The following is a 12,248-nucleotide window of genomic DNA, read 5'->3' as shown; positions in this document are numbered from 1 at the left end:
TATATATTGAGTATATTAAATTGTTGTGCTAAGAAGAAACACTATAGTATGTGATTGGAGCTAATTTTACAAATTCTTTTTTTTTTTTTTTTTTGAGTTTTATCCTTATCTACAAACAAAGCATTCGACTTTGGAAAATAGCAATGCAAACTGAAAGCTTTTGATATTTTCTAAAGGATTACCAAAAAAGATGTGCAAATGTCTTCTTTTTGTTGTAGCACAAATTAGAAAGAAGTATAGCCTAAAGGTACACAACAATCTGAGAATGAAAAGCAAATAGACAAGATATAGGAGAAGCGATTTTTATTTCATCTTTTTTTCTAATAACAACTACTTGAATTTTTGATGACTCTGCAACTCTAAAAACATATAATGAATTTAATATGCCTATTTGCATACTTCATTTTAAGAAATATTGAGATAAAATGCCATCACATTCTACAGACTGATTCTACATTTGTGCCTTCATTTTTCAATATGTCAAAATGATTTGCAGATTCTGGTCATTTCTTTGTTATCACTTTCAGTCAAAAATTGCGCAGATTTTTAGAACACTCTAATATCACTGTTCTTATTTATATAAAAGAGGAAAAACTATTCCCTGTATCTACTAGGAGTTCTTTGAGAAGAAAAAATAAGTTAAAAGTGTAAAATTATATTAAAATGCTAATTTTAATATGTAAATGCAACACATTTTTTATATAAATACACAAATCTTTCAATTGTTTAGGAACTGAATATTTCTTTTAATTGTTGATACAGCTCTAATGTATAAATAATTATCATCTATTTTCATGGGAGCATAGCACTTGAATTTTTTTTTTTTTTTTTTTAGGAAGAGACCAAGCCCCTTTCATGATTAAAACCAAAAATCCAGCGTATTGTTTTCCTTTTGGGGAAGGAGTGTCATTAGTAACATCCAGTGTCAAAAGGCAGGAGTGGGCTTGTGTCTTCATTGATGCCTGGCATATGGTTTTGATGTCATTCGGGATGTTAGCTACCATGATTCCTAGCAATTTTCTGAGCATCATTCACCAGACTTACTGATGATTTTCAGAGTGACCCTTCAAAATTCCTTCTTTTGGGTTAATAATTACTTTCTGACCAAAACCCCCTTCTATACACAATTTGTGATCAATGACTTTACAATTAAGCAAATTATAAATGGCTGCATAGTACAGAAAAAAAGAAAAGAAAAGAAAAGAAATTTCCTAGAGGGTAGGAGACTGGGTGTCAATCCCAAGGTATACCATTAACTTGGCCCATGACCTCATGAAGATTGCTAGACCACTCTTAATGTGTGAAATTAAAAAATGTCTACAACACATCACCTATGAGTATGCTTCCTAACTAGCTTAACGATTTTCAGTGCAACCTTAACATTTATAATTCCAATCTTAGTTTATACTCTGGAGTTACCTGAGAAAATGGCAGGCAATAAAAAAGTGAAATAAAATTTATCATAAGAATTAAAGGGAAAGCAGAACACTTACTGCAGTAAGTTACAATAAAGTTGTCTGGCTTAAGAGGGAAAGAGAGAGGGGAGGAAGGATGGAGGGAGGGAGAGAAAGAAGGAGAGAGAGAGAGACAGAGAGAGAGAGACACAGAGAGAGAGATACCCTCAAACACATTAGTATGACTAATATCAAGACACCTAAATATCATCATTCTATATTGCAGTTGTGAAGACAGAAGCATCTGGAAATTTATGTGGAATTACTTTTTCTGTGAGTAGCACCCAGTTACTACCAAGGCAGAATAAAACGCACAACTTTGTTTTTTTGCTATTCTGATATTAGTTATGTATAATCAAAAATTGTTGCTATCTTATTTTTAAAAAATTTCCATAGGGCTTCCCTGGTGGCGCAGTGGTTGAGAGTCCGCCTGCCGATGCAGGGGACACGGGTTCGTGCGCCAGTCCGGGAAGATCCCACATGCAGCGGCTACCGTGAGCCATGGCCGCTGAGCCTGCGCATCCGGAGCCTGTGCTCAGCAACGGGAGAGGCCACAGCAGTGGGAGGCCCGTGTACCGCAAAAAAAAAAAAAAAAAAAAAAAAAAATTTCCATAGAACAGTTGTGCATAACATGACAACTGATGAACTAAAGTCGCAGGTGAAAAATAATATAATTTTTTTAGAAAATAAATCACTTCAGGAATTTCTCACCCACTTGGGGCAACCCAAGAGCAAGGACATTTTACACTAACAAAAAAAGTGAGATTTTATACTAACAGAAAGGGTGGGGATAGGCAGCAGTTACTCATCTCTGTGCACTCAGGGCAGATTGCCGGGGGCAGGGGTGAACGTGTTACCAAGTAAACAATGCACAGGATGAAATAAATCAGTTCTATTCCAGTTTTCCCCTACCTCTCTCTCTCTGCCTTTAGGAAAACCACTTTCCCTTCCTGAGTCTTTTTTTTCCATTTGTGAAGTGAAAATGAGAACAATGTTTATGTTTAATTCCAGCGTTTACTTTGAGGTTCAAACAAGTGAGATGAATTATTTTGTTAACTCTACTGTGCTGTGCAAAAAGATGGGATTTAAAACCTATGTTTCTTTGCTGCTCGTTCTCAAATGTGCCAAGATATTAACATTTAGTGGCTTTAAAAAGCACAAATAATTATTTGACATTTCACTTTTCAGTGAAGAGACAATCTAATCTAATTGTCATTTGATCTTTTTTTTTTCCTCCGAATACTCTCCAAGAGTGTGGGACTGATTTTATACTATCATTAAGTGGTGTAAGGAAGACTCCCCTAACCCACAGTCTATCTCCCAGGGGTATGGACTTTCTCTCTGTTTCTTATGTAGGTGGTTCTCTGTGTATTCTCTAAGGAACACAGTGGCAGGTATTTAATAAATATGTCAGGTTACACAAAATGCACTTAAATTGCCTGAAAATACACTTTAAAGCACACTAAAAGTGCTAGAAAGTCCAATATACTGTTTAAAGAACAAAGAAAACCACAATTAAATTTTAAAATGTCAGAAATCCCTTCAGGCAATTATCCCCCAGAAAATTTATGATAGACATTTTGATTGTGTGCCTAAAATCTAAGAAGCTTATTGCCTTATTCTCAGATGGAAGAATTAAAAAGATGCCTAGAAATACTATTCTCAAGCTCTCCTTCCTCTTCTGTATGCAAAATCCCTTAGTGGTATATGAATGATTTCACAGCCAAGGCTCTCACAGTAAATAATTTACTTTCCTACCATATTCTTTATGAGTGCTATATACACTTTTTATGAGACAGCAGTAAACTTCAGTAGGTTTCTCTATTTGACCTCTTTTGTTCACCCATGGAAGCAACACATATACACTTAGCTGCTTCTACAGTAATTTCCTGTTTTATTGCACACACGGCTGAGGAATGAAATTTCTTTTCTAATCTAATCTTAGGGTTAATGAAGTTATCATATGTATGATATATGAACCAGTAATTTTCCTAAACTTACAATAAAATATAATCAATGAGAAAACCATGGTGAGAATTATTTCATTGCCATGATAACACAGAAGGCATTTTTATGGTCTCACAATATATTAGAGCCATCATTAAGTCTAACATTGTCATTTTACTGAAAGATGTGAAGAAATGATGATTAATGGGGAGTTTTGACTAAAGAACTGGTGAGTAAAACAGCTTTTTTAGTACTTGTACAATCATGAAAATATCATTTTCATTCAAATGTGATGTCCTCACTACAACTTAAAATATCCCCCACTTCCCTATTTCCCTGCCTACCCAAGGGCTAAGGATTATGCGGCCTGAAAGAAAAGATTATCAGCCAACTTCATTCTGATGAGGAAAATAATTCCAACCCTGTTGAGACCAATTTGAATTTGTACAGCTGCATAACCCCCTTATTTTGTGTCACAGAAGGTGCCTAAATAACCTATGCTTTTTGTTTGAATGAGTAGGTTATAAACGACGTCCTACAAAATTAATTTGCAATCCTGGACTTTTTCAGCATCTTCTCTCTGTAGCAAGGGAAATCAGGTTCAAAAAGCTAATCAAATAATCAATCATCAATGTACACACTCATCTGAATTGCAAGATAATCCTTAACATCATGATGGTGTTTTTGTAAAATTCATTTTAGGAAAATCAAGGGAACAAAGCATTTTTTGAATATATTAATAGAATATTAACTGGAGATTGCAGGGATCTGGTCACGGCCTTTCGGGGACTAACACCTGCAATCAAAATGCATTGGCGCTGTTTATTGCTAAACGCACACACACATGCACACATGCGCACACACAGGGTACTGTCAATCCTTCAGTATGTATTTGTCAAATCAGGGGATTTTTTTTTTCATTCAACTCATTTCCTGTAGACAGATTATCTGTGTCTTGGCTTGCTTCTAATTTTGATGCATTCTCTGAGCCTACTATTTCTGGAAAATTCCCCTTGCTTTAGGAATATTCCAATCTTTACAATATAGAAATCTGATTTGCTATCTAAATTTATAGCCAACTAATTTTCATCTATCCATTTAATCACACATCCATTCCTGGATTTATTCTAATGGTATATATAACGTAATTTATTGGTGAGTAAAATGGTTCTAGAAAAGTGCTACCTCCTGGAATACTGGACTTTTCATATATACATATTTAATATCTAATATATATACATATATTTTTCCATATATCTATGTGTCTTCTTAGAAACAATTCTATAATCCAAAGAAATGATTTTCAACAGAAGCAAAATCAGCATTTCCCTTTAATGGAACGTAAAGAATACCAGGAATTACTCCACAAGAGTCAACTACTTCATACCCTGAGACAAGAACAAGTCCAATACCCTCTCGGAGTAAGAAGGTGAGCTGAACAGTGAGGCAGTTTGAAGCAGGGGTCCAGTCCCTGCAGGAGTCTGTCCACAAGCTGAGAAAGCCATTATTTCAGGAATTCCACTTTGTGAAATTAAAAAATAAAATAAAACACCTCCTTATTAATGTAAGTGCCAAAGTTTGGTGGCATTTTAGGGATTATGGCACCAAACTCTGCATGATCCTTACTTAGAGTAGTGCTGAGCTGTTTGCACCATTCCTCAGACAAGCAGGCTGATGGATTCAGCTCACACAGAGAGAGCTCAAAAAAATATCTACGACACCTTAAAATATCAAATGGAAAGCTTAAAATGTAAACTTTTGAATACTTTTCCATTTACATCTACTTTTACCTTGTCTTCCTCTCACTCCAAGAATGTACCCCAGGCAGATTAAATCTCAAAGATAAAGAATTCATTTCCAGAATACATTTCCTTGGTACATTGAAAACAGCTTTTAAAATTCTATTTTCTGGTTACATGTTATTTTCCCTTATCAGCCAACAACTGTAATATTAAGGAAATTTATTGTGTAGCCCAGGGCCTTGAGAGGATAGGACCAAAATGCTATACGACTGTAGATTTGGGGAGGCTGTTTGAAGCTAGCCAAATTCTGTTCATTGAGGTACAGTTTACTACTTCAAACCTGTGGAGCAGAGAAAATTAAATGTTTATGTTTGATTGAAAATACAGTTGAAGATCCACACCCTGAGCAAGTAGAGAAATTATGTTCATTCCTAAACAGTGTATTAATAACTGTTTGTAACTCTTTTTTTGCGGCTTCTCTTGACTACTTGCAGGCAGAATTAGTGTCTCATCTCTGTTCTTTTTTTTTTTTAAATTAATTTATTTATTTTTGGCTGCGTTGGGTCATTGTTGCTGTGCACAGGCTTTCTCTTGTTGCAGTGAACGGGGGCAACTCTTCATTGTGGCGCACAGGCTTCTCATTGTGGTGGCTTCCCTTGTTGCAGAGCACAGTCTCTAGAGTGGGTGAGCTTCAGTAGTTGTGGCACACGGGCTTCAGTAGTTGTGGCCCACGGTCTCTAGAGCGCAGGCTCAGTAGTTGTGACGCACGGGCTTAGTTGCTCCGTGACATGTGGGATCTTCCCAGACCAGGGCTCGAACCCGTGTCCCCTGCATTGGTAGGCAGATTCTTAACCACTGTGCCACCATAGGAAGTCCCTCAACTGTGTTCTTATAACACACAAAAATCCATGAAAACACTTATTCCATTATAGTACAGTTAGATTTTATATGGCTTCTTCCTCCTAGACAGTGACTATCTTGAAGGCAAGGAGAGTGATTTTGGGTTTTGGTACCTAAAACATATATTACAGCCCAAGAGTTTATTAGACACTCCAAATTATATGCAAAAAGTTAACTACTACTTAAAATTATTTTAATTCAGGACTGTAAGAGAAAATATCTAGACGTTGGATTTGTTCATGGGTGGTTAACTGTCTTCTATTCCTGCTAATGTTTTGAGGGGTTCCCATGGGACAGTGCTGGGGAGGATCAGACAGTGAAAGGATGGAGTGGGAACACATCAAGAGATAGTGACCAGAGGATGGAAGTGGGTGTTTGGGTAAAAGGTTAGAGTACAAGAGATGTCCAGCAACATGATGTACAAATGCATGCGTAGAGCTTTTGGCCATTAGTATTACTATGTGGTTGGCTTTTGACAGGGGTTAAGCAACAGGATATAGATAAGAAAAATATACTGTCCTCAATGAAGCCATCATATGGCTCTGACCACACGGGGTCCCTTGTTTCTGCCCATGTTCTGACACTAGTTCAGCAGGCTTCCCAGAGTGGCATGGCAGTGCCCATCCTCCTTTTAAAAAATGTATTCTCTACTTAAGTCAGCAAGAGTAAGTTGATGCGGCTTGTAACTAAGAATCTTCCTTGAGGTAGGCCTGATGAGGTTTTTAGGCACAACCAAATGATTTCAATGACTAGACCTGAGGTGCAGTGCAAGGATTTTTCACATGAAATGAGATATAAACGTGCTGATTCATTGTTGTTTAATAGACAATATCTAGAGAAATGTACTGCCACAATTTGCTGATAAAGAAGAATGTTGTATGAATAAATGTGTGGGTGAAGGAATGGATAAATGAACTGCCAGAGGGAAAAGTCAAAGAGTGTTCCGTGCCACTCAGCTAACTCAAATTACAGTTAAATCTTCCTCAAATTATGATACAACTCCACAGAGTATAGAAAGCAATGAATAAATATTCAGGGGCTTTTTAGACAGGAAAGATTTAGGTTACTAATTAACTGAATCCAGCATATTTATATGCTCTTGGGCAACAAGAAACTGAGTACCATACTTGCCAGACTGGATGAAGTATGATTTTATTTATTTCAGACTGAAACTAGAGTTAAGGTCTGTGAAATATAGAAACTTATTAACAGTTAGAAGAAAAAACTATTTTATGTCATAAAGTGATCTCAATTTATACAGAATATCCTTCTTGATATCACTTACACTTACTCGTACCCCTCCCCATCCAAGGTTGACAATTTGTCAGGAACTGTGAAGGTTCTGAGACTCTTTTTCTTGCAAGCTCACAAGTGAGTTTGGTATACTTTCATATCCGTCAAAGGTTTGATTTCAACATGTCTTCTAATCTCAAGTCTCCCATATCCTATTGGAGGTTTTCCACTTGGATATTTTCAGACTCAATCAAATTAAATGTAATTCAAATCAACCTGATTCTCCCAGCTGTAAAACAACTTCTTCTGATGTATTTGTCTCTCCTGTAGTACCATAATTCTCATCATTATTTAGGCTTAAAGTACTGGATATGTATTGGATGTATTCCTTTTCTTTGCCCTATTTATCTGATCAGTGGGTTTTCCCTGTGCAAGATGTCTCTGACCAGGATCCGTGGTAATGATCCCACTCCAGCAAGTTCATCATAAAATTTTCCCAGAATTTTTCTTTCAACATCATTTTTCTTGTTTAACTGGCTCTCTGTATTCCCCAGGATAAAGTCTGATTTCTCTAATGCACTTAATTATATCTTTATTTTACTTTTTATCCTCACCAACTCTTATAATCTACCATAAAGATCTCTACTCTATGCATCTGGACTGAAGTAGTGGTCTTTTCTTTGGGTTATCTGAAAACATGAACCACTCATAATTTTGTGGAAACCCAGCTCAATGACTACCTTTGTGGTCTTACATGTATGCCGAGAGACAATTCTCCATGATGTCTCTGCACATTTTGAATCAGCTGCTGTTCTGGACTATCTTTTCAAGGAAGTTCATATAATAAACTGCCTTGTAAGATAGAGATAGTGTTTCTCTTCAGGGTAGAGGGAAGGTTTGTTTCCTAACTGGTATAATAAACATAATGTCCCCTTTCAAGAAAGAACATGAGCAGATTTCCTAACAGGCCCTTTGAAAGAATCCAGGCTTCCTAAGCTTGGGGTTACTCAGTTGGACACAGATCTACTGTACATGCAGCCTCCACCTGGACCACTCTATATCAACCTCATGGGACTTGGAAAGCAAGGAGAATTGACATGAAGATGCATCTCATGCTGCATGCTGTGAAGAGGGCTGTTCTTTATTTCTGATATAGGAACCTTGCATCTTCAGCCAGCATCTATGAAACCCTGGCAGCCTAACTTATTGGTTTGCAAGTAGGATAAAATTTCAGACCCTTCATAGCTCTTGATGCCATCCACAATGATTGTCACTTACATTATTTAGTAATAACATAGGATTAAGTTTGCAATTCTATGGGTATATTTATTTCTCACATGAATTTTAAATTATGCAAAAGTAGTAGATGTAACTTATATATCAATCATCCAGTAAATAATATAAGAATTCAAATTATCTTACATTTTTATTTGTTTTTTTCTCACCTAAGTGTAACATCTGTGAAAATGGGGACTTGTCTTACTTATCTCTACAAGCCCAGTGCTGAAAAAGTTCCTGGAAAATAGTATATGCTTTAAAAATATATGATGACTGATCAGAAACTCCCAGTTTCTGAACTTGTAGGTAAGAGACTAACTTTTCTAGATTAAATTTAAAATATATACAATCACTGGCAGTAAAGATTTTGAAGGAGATGTGTCTTGAGGGATAACATATTTTGTATGGAATATACAATGGCTTCACGTTCTGGGAATGGTTGTCTAAGATCTGCTGTTAGCAGGAGGATACTTCCAGGACACAGAGAGGAGAGAAAAAAAAGTAGATTTGAATAAAGTGTGTCTTTGTTCAGAAGCTATAGCTCTAAATATCCATGGGGATAAAATTCAACAGAATTGCAAGCATCTGTGTAACAGAAACAGCCTGTGGTCCCTCAATATCCATTCTTCCGAAATAGGTGAACTTGCAATATTTAATAGGTACATTGTTTCTAAAAATAAAGACTACATTTCCCAACAACCCTTGCAACTATGTATTCCTCATTACTAAGTTGAGGCCAATGGGATAAAAGTGGAGTTTTATGTGCAACACCTAAGAAGTGTCCTGAAAATCATGCCTTTCTTTGTGTCCATCCTCCTTGAATGCAGCTGTGGTGGCTTTAGGCAAGACAACTGTTGGGATTGTGTGATATTGGACAATTCATGTATTACCTCTGTGCCTCAGTTACTTCATGTATAACAATGAAATACTTTTATGATTGTAATGATATTAAATGAAGTACAAATAAAACTGCTATATTCATGATGCATAGGAAGCACTGAAAACATATTCTCTATTACTATCATTGAAGTTATATTTTTAAGGTAGTAGAGTAATAATGAAGAAAATTCTTGGCCTTCTAGGAGCTGTGACATTAGTCCTGAATTTGCTTCTTCTGTATTTAATTTCTATGAATAGGGAAAAAAACACTTCAACTAAAAGAATATTATTACTAGCTGCTCTTATTTTATTTTATTTTTTCTTGGTCCCTCTCAACATAATCTTAATCAATAAATTTGATGAATTAAAATGTAAAAAAACAGTCATTACATTTCTAACAAAGAAGCACCAAAAACACAAGAAAAATGATTTAGAATTTGTAACTTACATTATAATAATAGTTACAAATTATTTAGCACTTTCTACATGGAGGCATTGTTTAAAATCACTAGAATACGCCAATTTTATAAGGTAAACCCATTTTTAAGTTAGAAATGTGAAAATTGAGACTTAGAAAGGTAAAATAAGTAACCCAAGGAAGCAAGCTAATCAGAGACAGAGCTGGATATCCAATCCAGATAAGTCGAGCACCACAGCCCAATCTTGGCTTTTCATTAGCATATGTTCTACCATATTTCTGATAGGCAGAGTGTGATCAAAAGGCTTTTATGAATGTAGCCTCAAGGAGGCAACAGAGCCATCTGTGCAAAAAAACAACGAGCTATTCCTCTCTAGAGCTGAGCCTGGAGCAGCTATTAGTGCTGTGATTTTAGACATTTTTGGTGAGTTGTGCAATCACATTGTAAGTTATTATTGTATGGGGAATCTTAACAGCTGAGATTTCTTTGTAGGTGATTATGTTTGTATTCTATGGTGACACACTGGAGTAAATCTTCTTTCCCATGACTCCTTTCTCATTTACACAAATGATGCCCAGAATTATTTTCCTGTAGATAAATCACTGTCAGAGACTGGGAATGGAACAGTGAGAAAGTTTTGTGACTAGCTGCATTTTTGGTTTTTCAGTTCAGTTTTCAAAAAAATGTACTTGCTTTTGTGATGTCTTACTTACATTTACTTAAAAATGATTTAAAAAAACACCAATTTTTAAAGAGACTTGGTTTACAATATATAAATTTAACAATCAGAACTTAGCAATAAGCTGATGCAGTCTTAAGAATAGAAGACACGGGCTTCCCTGGTGGCGCAGTGGTTGAGAGTCTGCCTGCCGATGCAGGGGACACGGGTTCGTGCCCTGGTCCGGGAAGATCCCACATGCCGGGGAGCAGCTGGGCCCGTGAACCATGGCCACTGAGCCTGCACGTCTGGAGCCTGTGCTCCACAACGGGAGAGGCCACAACAGTGAGAGGCCCGTGTACCGCAAAAAAAAAAAAAAAAAAAAAAAAAAGGATAGAAGACAAAAAATAGTGAAGATCCTAGAAAACTTCTTCAAAGACAGCCAACTAGTATAGGCTAAGGGCATGTCCCACGAACACATGTGCGCCCCCCACAAGCATGTGAGTAGTTTGCTTTTGGACCACTTTGCCTGCATGCTGATTGAGAGGATGAGGAGGATCTGCTGGTACCCAGGACTGCTCCGTGGGAAGTGCTGAAAGAGTAACACAGCCATAAGCCCTTCACATAAATGTAAGAAGCACGCTCTCCTGTTCCCAGAGAGAACTATTTGTAAAATAAATTATTTATCTCTGATAATTCAAGGTTCTGTTTGCCTCTGGTGCCCTTTGGGAACTAAAGGACAGGAGGAAAGAAACAAAAACAAAAAAAACCTGAAGCAGTTAATTCGTAAAAAGAAACCACACAGTGATGTCAGGGAGCTTAGACTAGAGAGGTTTCAGGACCAGAGATGAGTAATTCATTTCCACACCAACATGTGAGAGGAGAAACCAAGAAAGGATGGATATTATTAAATCTTAAATGATGATATTTAAATGAAACAGAACACTGTCCTATTGCCAAAGGGAGAGAATACTAATACAGAGAAAAATCTCAAATGTGGTTTTTCGTGGATCAAATTTCCATTTATCTCAAATGTTTAGTGTACCCTGGGTCTGTGATTTGTAAAATATGTTGATTGTGTTTCTGATAGAGTAGATTTTTAATTAACAAAATGAACTCACAGACTGATTCATAATTGAAACTATGTCAGAGCAGCACAATAATTGGAATAGCTTCCACCTCTGATGCCCTCAAAACTTTACGTTCTTTCCTAATGGCTAATTTTGCCTTTGAGTGAGACAGAAAGAATGGGAGAAAAGTGCTTGTAGAAAGAGACATAGAAAGGGCAACATAGAACATTTTAAATTGTGCTCCAGAATATATTTTTTAAAGTGAGAGAGTAGAACAGTCAAATCTTTGCCCCACTTCACATCTTTGGAATTGAAACACTGTTTTTAATTTAAACTTTTAAAAGAGAATAATATAATAAGGCATATATTTTTTCACATACTCCTCTGATTTCTTTCTACATCTTAAAGATCTGTCCAATAATTAGTTAAGAATCTACTATTGGGGCACTTTTAAGGAAAAAGAAAGAAAAAAAATGACGTATTTGTCTAGTTTCCTTAAAATATACACTATCATTAGCACTTTAGACTTTATTTTCTGACTTTCTGCTATTTTCCTCCTTTCTTTTCTCACTTTCTCTTATCTTCACCCACTCTTGCTTAACTATCCACACACCAACAGTTTCAAACAAAAGAAAGAATAATTCAAAGATTTATTTTCTCATTCTTGT

Source organism: Aethalodelphis obliquidens, unplaced genomic scaffold (assembly GCF_003676395.1).
Source record: "Aethalodelphis obliquidens isolate GAN/ISIS:26980383/991018 unplaced genomic scaffold, ASM367639v1 scaffold6, whole genome shotgun sequence".
NCBI lineage: Eukaryota > Metazoa > Chordata > Mammalia > Artiodactyla > Delphinidae > Aethalodelphis > Aethalodelphis obliquidens.
The sequence above is the reverse complement of the archived record's forward strand: the minus strand, read 5'-3'. Positions refer to the sequence as shown.